Below are 12,684 nucleotides of genomic sequence, written 5' to 3' on the forward strand. Positions count from 1 at the left end.
TTCTTGGCGATTTCACCAATTGATTTATAAAGAATTGTTTTTTTTTTAGTAAATGACTCGCCAGACTGCAGAACAGTTTGTTGTCAAGATACAGCTGATATTTATTAATACTTACCTACTTATATTTGTACACATTTATACATACATATACTTAAGAATGATTATTACTTAGTGTTTATTGGTCTAGTTGTTTATATACCGCTGTAGAAATACTGGCAATTTTGCTATTTTTTTAATCTCTTAGTACATAATAATAAAAACTCAGGAAAAAACTCACAAGTGCACTTATTTAAAAATTAGTTATCCACATTTTTTCTTGAAATGTATATAATAAACGCAAATAATTTGATTACCCTAAGTGGCTTAACTTCTTCATTGCAGATAAAAATTAATATAAATTATAGCATTAAAGAGCATGATGGAAGATCGCGCAATGTGGCATGAGCTCCACCGACAAGAAGGTAGCTCTTAAATTATGAATGAATGAATAGCAATATTATTTTTAATAGTAAAAAAATGTGGTTAATTATCACTGTTACTGTATAGAGTATATAATAGTATATTAAGGTTTCTTAAGGGTCGGCAACGCGTATGTGACACCCCTGGTGTTTCAGGCACCCAATGGCTACGATAACCGTTTACCATCAGATGGGCCGTATGCTAGTTTGCCACCTAAGTGGTATAAAAGAAAATAAAGTATCCAGAAAAAGTTTTACTGTAATATTACTGACAAGCTCCGGCTTCGTACAGATATGTAATATTATCTTATCTGTGGTACAGATTTTTTAAAAATAGAATACGCCAATGTTACTCGCTATTAATGTTTTCTTCAAGTGGAAATAATATATACATTTATTAAGCAATGCATTAAAAAATAAATTTAAAAGTACGCAAATACAGATTTTTTAAAAATAGAATACGCCAATGTTGCTCACTGATAATGTTTTCTTCAAGTGAAAATAAATACATTTATTATGCAATTTATTAAAAAAAAATATATAAAACATGTACAGATTTTTTAAAAATAGAATACGTCCTTGTTTCTCTCTGTTAATGTTTTCTTCAAGTGGAAATAAACTACACATTTATTAAAAAATATATTACTTTATTTCTCTTTGTAATATTTGTTTAAGCTCTGTGTTAAACTTAATTACATCTCTTCAGCTAATCAGTCCAATACATCGAAATATTTTTATCAGATCTATACTTCGTACAAAGTAGACTTTGAACACTGAAAACTGGGGCTGTATAGCACCTCATTGATGTTATATTTATATCAGCAACAGGCAGCTCCTACAAGTTATTATGTTATTTTTTTATTTTGTGTATTATTTGCAAATTGTGTTATGTTGGCAATAAATTAATTATCTCTATCTATCTAATAACATAGCTGACAATTCACACAACGCCATATAGTCCTAAAGTAAGCATAGCTTGTGTTATCGGTACTAGACAACTTATGTATATAAATACATAGATTTTTTTTTTAGTAAATACATTTGTAATTTATATAGAAAACACCTATTCTATCTATCTGTTTATCTCATAACACACCTGACAATTCATACAACGCCATTTAGTGCCACGGTATTTTTTTTTTTTTTGGACAATTAAACACTGATATAAATACAGATATTTTTTTTTTAAATACATACATAATAACTTTAAATCTAGACAATATTATCTGATTACATTAATAATGAGTGTGTAAGCTAGTTGATTAAGCCTCTTACTTGTTATACTGTAATTATTATATAAAAAAACATCTATTAAAAAGAGCAACACACAAGTTTCTTGCTCATTCTTCTAAACAACTGATATAAATACATAAATATTTTTTTTGTAAATACATACATAATATACATAGAAAACACCTATACAAATAATCATACTCATGAATATAAATATTTATACCGCGCGAGGAATCGAACCCGCGACCATCGGATAGTAAAGCGGCATGCTATACCGCTACACCACCGAGGCTAACAATGCAAGTGTATTCCGTAACATTACCAATATGTCCATTTGAATGTGCTTCTTGCTAGATATTAGTTATCCAACGATCGAGTATTCAAGCTGAGTAGTCCTAAGGCCACAGGGCTATCAACTGTGTCACACCACAGTGCGCTCTGAATATCTAGATTTCTACAAGAACATTGCAAAACCAAGGCTACAATATGTAGACATGTAATACTTTTTTTTCGGACTACTCTAATGCTGTTGGTCGCAGCTGGTCTTTTCGGCTTCACCGGACGATGGGGGGCGTAATTTCAGAGTATCCATTGGTATTTTATTGTACATTTTTATACCCATTCCCATAAAAGACTATTGACTTTTTAAACGATACGTAGGAACAGCAAGTTTGTCTTTAAATCTAATATTAATGTTATGAATATTGCTGTTTTTCGTAAAAGTAGTGAAGATTTCAATCGTCGAATCCAACTCGGATGGGCAGCGTTCGGGAAGCTCCGATATATCTTTTCGTTCAAATTTCCGCAGTGTCTCAAGACGAAGGTTTACGACCAATGTGTGTTGGCAGTGATGACTTACGGAACAGAGACGTGGTCGCTAACTATGGGCCCCATCAACAAGCTCAGAGTCACTCAGAGGGCAATGGAGAGGGCTATGTTCGGAGTTACTCTGCGTGATCGAATCAGAAATGAGGAGATCCGCAGAAGAACCAGAGTGACCGACATAGCCCGAAGAATTGCGACTCTGAAGTGGCAATGGGCAGGGCACATAGCTCATAGGACAGATAGCCGTTGGGGCAGTAGAGTCCTCGAGTGGCGACCACGGACCGGAAGACGCTGCGTGGGAAGGTCTCCAGCTAGGTGGACCGACGATCTGGTCAAGATCGCTGGAAAGCATTGGATGCGAGCAGCGCAGGACCGATCGTCGTGGATATCTTTGGGGGAGGCCTATGTCCAGCAGTGGACGTCTTCCGGGCTGCGATGATGATGATGATGAGTGAAGATTTTTGTGGACATATATGTAAAATATATCTAAATATATATAACACAAAGGTGACTGACATAGTGATCTATCAACGCACAGCCCAAACTACTTGATGGATCGGGCTGAAATTTGGCATGCAGGTAGATGTTACGACGTAGGCCTCCACTAATGGATTTTTTTTTGATTAATTCTACCCCCAAGGGGATAAAATAGGGGATGAAGGAAACTTTGGAATAAATTAAACGCGAGCGAGACGTTGCGAACAAAAGCTAGTGAGAACATTTGATCTTTAAATTTCTCTCTTAATGAGTCACAACTCCTTTTTGTTTATTACTATGCTCGATAAATATAATTATATTACTTTTTTTTATAAATAACTCGTTGCTGTACTGTTGTCAGTTTCAATGACCGCGTCTGCATTCTTTGCAAAGGTCAACACTGAGCGTAACTATCTCTCAAGTACGTAGTTAGTTAGTTAAATGTACGTAGTTATATAGCCACCTGAGACAAAGGTATTAGAATACATTATTAACAACATGGAAACTTTTTAATATCGCACCGCTCACCATTGACTGGGAATTCATCCCCACAGGGGCTGTTCAAGTATTACGTAAGCAGATTTATCACAATTATTTACCCCTCATCCCCCGTTGTCAGCAAAAGTAAGCAAAGCTCTTACCCCTCCCCCCATGCTTACGTAAACATTTCTCAATTAATGTATTGTTTTTTTAACAAAGACAATGTGAGGGTTGCCATTCGTGTAAAAAAGTAAATTACGACCGATGACGTAATCATCATACAGACTCCCCCACCCCCATGTCATCCAAAATAAGCAAAGAAAAGACCCCCCGCCCCCCTATAGTGCTTACGTAATACTTGAACGGCCCCACACGCTGGAATCTAAGTGGTCTCGGACAATGCGGTTTCAGAGGAGCTTCCACCCGCGTACACTTAGATTGTGGAATAAATTACCCGCCGAGGTTTACTCCAGAGACTACAGCATGGAGTTTCAGGAAGGATATTTTAAGGTTTCTTTAGAATCTGGTCAGTTCGGGTTATAGTCACTGTATAGTCACTGTTTAGACTAGTTTCTTTTGACATAATTACAATTACATTTGGTATATTCTGGTGGTCACTATATTCTCACTAATTTGATTTTAAAAATGAATCTGTATTTTTATATACACGTACAAAGTCATTTGAAAAGAATAAGGGCGAGTTTCTTGTTAGTTCTTGGCTCGACAGCACTCCAAACTGAAGGTAGATTTGACATGTCATAAGAGTCTGTAAAAGACCTCTTGAAAAACTCCATGCTATAATCTCTCTATATCTATTAAGTTTAGGCAGCAGGATGTTTCTCTGAAACTGTACTGTTCGAGACCAGTTATGTTCCAGCCTGTGGGGATGAATTCCATAAACCAGGTAGCTAATTTCACAATCTAAGTTTTGACAGCAGGAAGTTTCTCTGAAACTACACCTTTCGAGACCACTTATGTTCCACCGTATGGGGATGAATTCCATAAACAAGGTTGTTGATTTCACAATCTAAGTTTTGACAGCAGGAAGTTTCTCTGAAACTACACCTTTCGAGACCACTTATGTTCCACCGTATGGGGATGAATTCCATAAAAAAGCCTGTTGATTTCACAATCTAAGTTTTGACAGCAGGAAGTTCCTCTGAAACTGCACCGTTCGAGACCACATATCTTTCAGCCACTGAGAATGAATTCAATAAACGAGGTAGTTCATTCTACAGTCTAAGTTCAGGCAGCAGGAATTTCCTGCTCAGAGGAATTTTCTTTCAGCCAGTGGGGATAAATTCCATGACAAGTATAGTAAGGTAGGCATAGGCATTATGTCGAACAATTCTTCGGATCACAGAACACACATATATATAAGTATAATGTTCCTTGTGCATGTATGTATTTAAATGATAGCATAGTGCAGAAATATCAGAGCACTGTCACGGAAGTTGGCTGCTGACCTTGCCAGCACTTTCATGTATGAACCGGTGCATAGCAGGCACCTAAAGCTTAGTACTTGATCGACTCGACCTTCCGTGCATAATTGTACATATTTCAGTCACGAATAATAATATAATATATAATAATAATATAATAATAATCTCAGGACAATTCACACAGCGCCATCTAGTCCCAAGTTAAGCTAGCTAAAGCTTGTGTTATGGGTACTAGATAACTGATACAGATACATAAATCATTTTTTTTTCGTAAATACATACATATTATACAAGAGAAAACACCCAGACCGATACAAACAATTATACTCATGAATACAAATGTTTGTGCCGTGCGAGGAATCGAACCCGCGACCATCGGACGTAAAGCGGTGTGCTAGACCGCTAGACCACCGAGGCCGTCCGAGGAGAATATAGAGTATACTAGCTATTCCGGCAAACGTTGTATTGCCACACAAATATACTATAACGCTATTAAAAATAAGGGTTGGTGGTAATTGTGTAGAAATTTAGGGGTGGACAACCCTTGTAACTTAGGGGTATGAAAAATAAATAGTAGCCGATTCTAAGACCTACAAATTAATTCTCAGAACTAAAAAAAAAATTTCATAAAAATCGGCCAAGCTGTTTCGGAGGAGTATGGTAACTATCATTGTGACATGAGAATTATCTATATAAAAAAGATATATATATAATAAAGATATATATAGAGTATAGAAAACCAAATCCACCATATCCACCAGGTTTTGGAATACAGTCTTATTAGGAATTTTGCAATGATAGTAACGGCTATTAATCTAAAAGTAATATTAGCAATAATATAAGCTATATTATTGTATATTTTAATTAAAATCCATTCACTAACTTTAGCGTGAAAGAGTAACAATCCATCCAGGCATCCACATTCACAAACTTCCGCGTTTATAATATTAGTTATGTTATCTGTGATATTAGTAAGAATTAAAAAAAATTTTTTTTTGTAATCGATCGATTTATAAAATGTCTCAATTAGATTGCTAATTAAAAATATATTATTTGTCGAATTCTTGTCTCATTTCGCGTAAACCTGCCTACATGGTTGTGTAGAAATAGAAATAGAAATAATATTTATTCAAATAAACTTAATATAAGCACTATTGAATAGTCAAGTTTTTTGATTCTACCGCTTATTCGGAATGAAGATTCATCACAAGAAGAATAAGCGATAAACTTGTGTGTTGCTCTTTTAAATAAATAAACCTGAACCATATGTTATCTGTGCCTGAACTGTGTACCTCGATTATACCTTTTTTGACCCTGAATGGATTGTTCAGTTCAATAGCCTTACTGATAAATCAGGCCCATTAAATTTCACAATTTTATCATACATTCAATATCTAGTTAGTTTTTTAAAAGATTTTAATATGTCCCATATAAGTGAGCGCATAAGTAACTATGGAAAAACATCCACATTTTTTCGTTCATAAGGAAGTGACATTTGGCGCGTAAATGGTTTTATTTCGCTGTCATTCGATACAGATTAATGAATTGTATAGATACTTTTTTTCTTTTTTTTTGATTATGTTTTTAAGTGGTTGTATATGGTCAGTTATAAAGACAATATTTACTTATTTTATTTATTATTTTAATAATGTGATGTATATCTGCGTGAGTCTCCGTAGTTCTATACAGGCTTGAGTCACTGGGATCTAAATATTGAAACAATGCGTAACTTTTTTTTTTAATCCCCGTACAAAAACTTTCTCTCCATGGCTACAATAAAAAGAGGACAAGGCAAGCCACTTGGTTTACTACCTGGTTGAGTATTCTCCATAGGAACGTAAAGATGTTGGGCCTGTCAAATGACGATGCTTATCAGCAAAATGCATGGCGCCTCAATATTAGGAAAGCCGACCCCGCGTAACTGGAAGAGGCGAGGATGAAGAAGGATTTATATGTATATACATAGTTGCATATACGAGTACATAGATTCAATTTCCAGACTATAGACTCAGCACACGATCTATTTGATCATGATAGTTCGGTCTGGGTGTATCTCGGCATATATAGTCTTTTTCTTTCATTTGTATCTGACATATATAAAAACTGCATGTAATTATCTGTGGCAGAAAAAATCCGCAAATTGACTAATATTGTTTGTATCTTTATTACTAAATCTGCTGTACGGATTCCAATGAAATCTAAATATATATAACTCAAAGGTGACTGACATAGTGATCTATGAACGCACAGCCCAAACCACTGGACGAATTGGGCTGAAATTTGGCACGCAGGTATATGTTATGACGTAGGCATGCGCTAAGAAAGGATTTTGATTAATTCTACCGCCAAAGGGATAAAACAGGGGATAAAAGTTTACATGAAACTTTGTCAATTTTAAACCGATCGGGCTGAGACTTTGCATGCATAAAGCTACTATGACGTAGGCATTCCCTAAGAAAGGATTTTGGGGATACCCCTAAGGGGATAAAATATGGGATGAAAATTTGTATAAATCTTCTTAGATTTTCGACTGATTGAACTGAAATTAAAGATTGGAGCTACTATAATGAAAAAAAGCGGCTAGTTAAAGAAAAGCTAGTTATATTATATATGTAACATAATATTAACATATGAAATACTTGTAAAAATTACATTTTATATTTTATTAATTTCTACATTACATGTTAGTCCTTGAGATATACATAATATGCGCCAATATTGCTAATTACACAATAATAATAATTGCCATTTTACAATAATATTAAGTAGCCTGAAATAACTAAATAAAAAAAAATGTTTAATCGCACCTCTTAGTCTCTGATTGCAAACTAATCTCTGCAAATTAAAGCAAGGCGTGGCAGCCTTACTATTGGGCTATACTTACTATGTATGTACTGCATTTAAAGGTCTAATTTTGGCCTTATTTATACAACCTGCGTCAGTTGTCGCGACAGTTAGTATAAGGACTGGTTTTTTAATGGCAGATTGAATGTGACTATCGAATTAAAGAAGATTAATGTTGTTTATTTGTAACTAGCTAATCGCCCCGGCTTCGCACGGGTGTACATGTATTATATATATAAACCTTCCTCTTGAATCACTCTATCTATTGAAAATTGCTTTAAAATCCGTTGCGTAGTTTTAAAGATTTAAGCATAGTAGGCACAGACAGCGACAGCGACTTTGTTTTATACTATGTAATAATTATATATACTGATTTTACCCCCCCCCCCCCCCTCCGATCGATCCCCCGTCTAATTCAAACGGGTATCGATATTACGACGGCCTGAGCCGAGGTTCGAACCCCTACCCCTAATCCTCAGACTAAAGTCGTATCCGTCAGACTCCCGTCTGTTGACCTACAGTCGCTCCATAAGTCCTTCTGCAGGTTTTGAATTCCACTTCACTCGCTCCCTATCGTCCGGTAAAGATGTAGGCCAGCTGCGGCTAATAGAGTAGTCCGAAAAAAAAAACAGATTTTTACTAAATTACAACATGACAAAACACAATGATACCCTATAAATTCTATATGACGTCTTGTAACAGAAGTACTTAATTGTAGGCTATTTAATTTAAGTCTAACCTTGCGGTTCACACTTGACATTTTCGATAGTTATCCAATACACATTGTTATGCAATAAAGAGTCAATAATGTTAACATTTTTGAGCATACCGACGTAGAAACGGCACTTCATAGAGTTTTGCAATTTTTTTTTTAAATTCAATTAGTCAATGGATGCACTACTAAAATGAATCCTTCATTTACTGCAATTCATCTTATTTGTAACGCCTCAAAATAAGTGCTTTTATTTTGAGATAGTTTCTTAAAAATATTTGTAATAAGTAGGTATATGTATGTTGATTTAATAGATATTGTAATCTGTAGTCAAATTATATGTAATTTTAAGTATACTAGCATAGGCTAAGTAGAATTGTTACTAATAAATTGGATCTCTGTTATCTGAATAAATAACTGTTTAATAATAACTTGTACGTATAATTAGTTAAAATCACGGGATATTATCACGTTTTATTTTTATTGAATTACCGATATTTCGGCAGTGTTTCAACCGCCATGATCACGGGTAACCAGAAGGTTATAGGCCCTCTAATGCCTGGAATCCAGTGATTGGTATTAAATAAAAACAAAAAACAGAAAGTGTATTAAATGTACATGAAGATATCGAGCGAGTTCCGATAGTAGCAACAAACGAAGACATGTGAAGGTAAACCTATATGTCTGCCCATAGAATAGATTTTATTTACCATCTGCTGCTCTTCAGTTTACCCGTGACCATGGCGGTTGAAGCACTGCCGGAATATCGGGAACTCGATAAAAATAAAACTTGGTAAGACCCCGTGATTTTTACTTAATAATGACCGCGGCAAATTTAAAACAGTATATTTTTACTATAATTTTAAACGATTCGAAACGATACTAACCGTTTATTGTTTCTTTTTATTTTGCATCTTTAAAACAACTCTACACAGAATTCGACGTCCGGAAACTTATCGAAATACTTGCGTTCAGAAATGGAGATTCTGAATGGAAAAAATACACTAAAAAAACACGTTTTTGCAAAATTAGTGAGGCTTGTTGGCTCCTCTTAATATAAATGAAGATTTTGAATGAATAAAAAAATATAGATTTAAAAAAACACGTTGTTGCAAAATTAGTGAAGCTTGTTGGCTTCTTTTAATATAAATGAAGATTTTGAATGAATAAACAAATATAGATTAAAACACGTTCTTGCAAAGTGAAGCTTGTTGGGTCCTTTTAATATAAATAAAAATTTTGAATGAATAAAAAAATATAGATTTAAAAAAACACGTTGTTGCAAAATTAGTGAAGCTTGTTGGCTTCTTTTAATATAAATGAAGATTTTGAATGAATAAACAAATATAGATTAAAACACGTTCTTGCAAAGTGAAGCTTGTTGGGTCCTTTTAATATAAATAAAAATTTTGAATGAATAAAAAATATAAATTAAAAGACATGTTTTTGCAAAGTGAAGCTTGTTGGGTCCTTTTAACATAAATGAAGATTTTGAATAAATAAAAAAAATATAGATTAAAAAACACGTTTTTGCAAAGAGAGTGAAGCTTATTGGCTCCTTTTGACATAAACCTCTCGCTGTAAGGCCGGCCACTGCCAAACCGGATACAGATCACCGCCCACCGTATTTCCGTTCAAAGATAATTTGATCTTATTAAATAACGTTAATAATTATAGTTAAATTATTTACTGATTTCTGTTCATTATTTTTGTTAAAACATAAGTATGACCAAGAAAAGTATAAGTAATTTTAAATATAATAACAAGTTTTGCACTGAATCTACAGCTATTATTTATGAACATAAAAATATATGTAATTTTGTATATTTATAAAGTAGTTGCAAGTTCATTACGTTTATTTAACCGTCTTTAAAAAAGGACGATTTTTCAATTCGACTGTATTTTTGTATGTGCACATACTGGTAACTGAATGTATAGAACAAGACTGTATTTTTGTATGTGTAGTTTTACACGTTAACCGATTGTAATTTTCTTTTATATATCCAATTCAGATTAAAAAATCATTTATTCATGTAGGACATTTCATCCGGTTATGAACATCACCTTTTTTGTATTATACTTCCCCTACCGTCCAGTTCAATATACTGATTCAATTGAGAAGAACTGGCAAGAAACTCAATTCAATTTCCTTTTTTTTTTTAACTATTTTCTTTACAATGTTTACTCATATAGGTGTCTATGTCTAACATTAAATGAAAATCCCGTGCATGAACAACTATGGCCATGCACGCTCGCCATTTGAAGGCAGAGTTTCCCATCTGGTATTATTTAAACATTAATACAATTTGATCAGCACTTTCTTAGTTATCCTTAATAATAATATTGCGATTTTAGTAGATTTTACGCGACCTGTACACGTAAAAATATTTTTTAATGAAACGAATTATTATTTGTCTAGCTACTTGCTCCGGTTTCGTACGGGTGTACATGTATTATACATTTAAACCTTCCTCTCTAATCACTCTATCTATTAAAAGCCGCTTCAAAATCCGTTGCGTAGTTTTAAAGATTTAAGCATACATAGGGACAGACAGCGACAGCGACTTTATTTTATACTAAGTCATGATATGTTTTGTTTCATAATTTAGCCGTTTAGTGAAATAGCTATGACTGACCATCAGGCGTTATTATAAAGTTTTAAAACATGAAATACTAGCTGTACCCGTGACTTCGTCCGCATAAAATAGTGTCCTTGACCAAATAATGATAATACATTTAATATCAAGAAACACACAAGTTTCTTGCTTGTTCTTCTTGTGATGAGACAGCATTCCAAATGAGCGGTATATTTAAAAAAAAAATGTTATGACTATTCAAAAGTGCTTCAATGTAAGTTTATTTGAATAAATGATTTTCTATTCTATTCTATTCTATCTAATCCTATAAAAGCCAAATATGTTTTTTATCCTTCTAGTTATAAAAATGACGATACTTACATAGAATTTTTCATCCCCTTTTGTTCCCTTACAACCCTTTTTCTTTATTAATATTTAGTCAACAGGTTAAAAAATTGTATTAATGAGTCTGATTGTTTGTATCGGTTTAGTATTTTCTATATATATTTATTTTATGGATGATAAGATGAGCATGAAGTCAGATCAGTTAGCCCATCGTGGTAAATTCACCACGATTTTAACACGATGGTTTCCAGGAGTAACCACGTGGAGGTCAATCTGACATGGTAAATTTCTAGCAATGGGGTTACTAGTCCACATTACCAATAATACCCTCCACCCTTCCATGTACATTATGTATGTATTTACTAAAAATAATATATCTATGTACATCAGTTGTCTAGTGCCCATAACACAAACTCTACCATGAGACTAGATGATGCTGTGTAAATTGTCTTGAGGTAATATTATAGTTAACTGTAGTGCACACATTCTACATACGTATATTAGGAATGCGTGCTCCTAGCCCCCTAGATACAGTCTGACCTACTTTGAGGACAATAGAATGGGAATAAAAGAAATAAAAAAAATTTGTCAAACATAAATATAAAAAAAAATATTTGTTCGCTTTTTCTTTTTAATCTTACATTTATTTATGGACTTTTTTTTTTATAATATGATAATGCCAGTACCATCGTATCAGTAAATATTTGTTCTGTATAAGTCGGATTCAGCTTTGGGGCCAGGAGAGGGTCATATAGTCGTGGTCAAGTCAAGAACTTATAATTTAATTAAACACATAACTTGTACATATACACGTAAATGTTGCCATCTTCTCTTGAAGACATCCAGAGAAGCAATATTTAAATATAATTAATTAAATATTGAAGGTATATTGTTACATAAAATCTGTATGGTGACAAAATATATAAATAAAATTATTATGTTCAATTAGTGGTCCACTTAAGTCCTGGGCTCAGGGGGGGTCATGACCCCCATGACCTCCCCCTGGATCCGCCGTTGCTGTATATAAATAATATAGTAACTTCACCAGACATTTATTACGACAACTGCTAGTAATGGGTTAACTTCACAACACTTCCAAATCTCTCCTAGGAAGGATTTGGGTAAATGTAGGAACATTTACCCAGTTTTTATATAGATGACAATGGAATGCCGCCCCCGCCTGCGCCGGCGGGGTAATAGTGGAGGATGGGGGGGAAAGGGGATTGTTAGTAATGTGAACTGATGATCTCATTGCTAGCAATGTACCATGCCAGGTTGACCTCCACGCGGTT

The 12,684-nt window shown here is 34.0% G+C and overlaps 1 protein-coding gene across 1 annotated transcript in view; it reads left to right on the forward strand.

Moving 5' to 3' along the window:
* The window catches only part of LOC131849401 (ATPase family gene 2 protein homolog A-like), a 245,133-nt gene that overhangs the window by 170,009 nt on the left and 62,440 nt on the right, over positions 1-12,684 (forward strand). The window lies entirely within an intron of this gene.

The sequence above is a fragment of the Achroia grisella genome, unplaced genomic scaffold (assembly GCF_030625045.1).
Source record: "Achroia grisella isolate CSIRO2021 unplaced genomic scaffold, CSIRO_AGI_Agris_v1 utg642, whole genome shotgun sequence".
In the NCBI taxonomy this organism is placed as follows: domain Eukaryota; kingdom Metazoa; phylum Arthropoda; class Insecta; order Lepidoptera; family Pyralidae; genus Achroia; species Achroia grisella.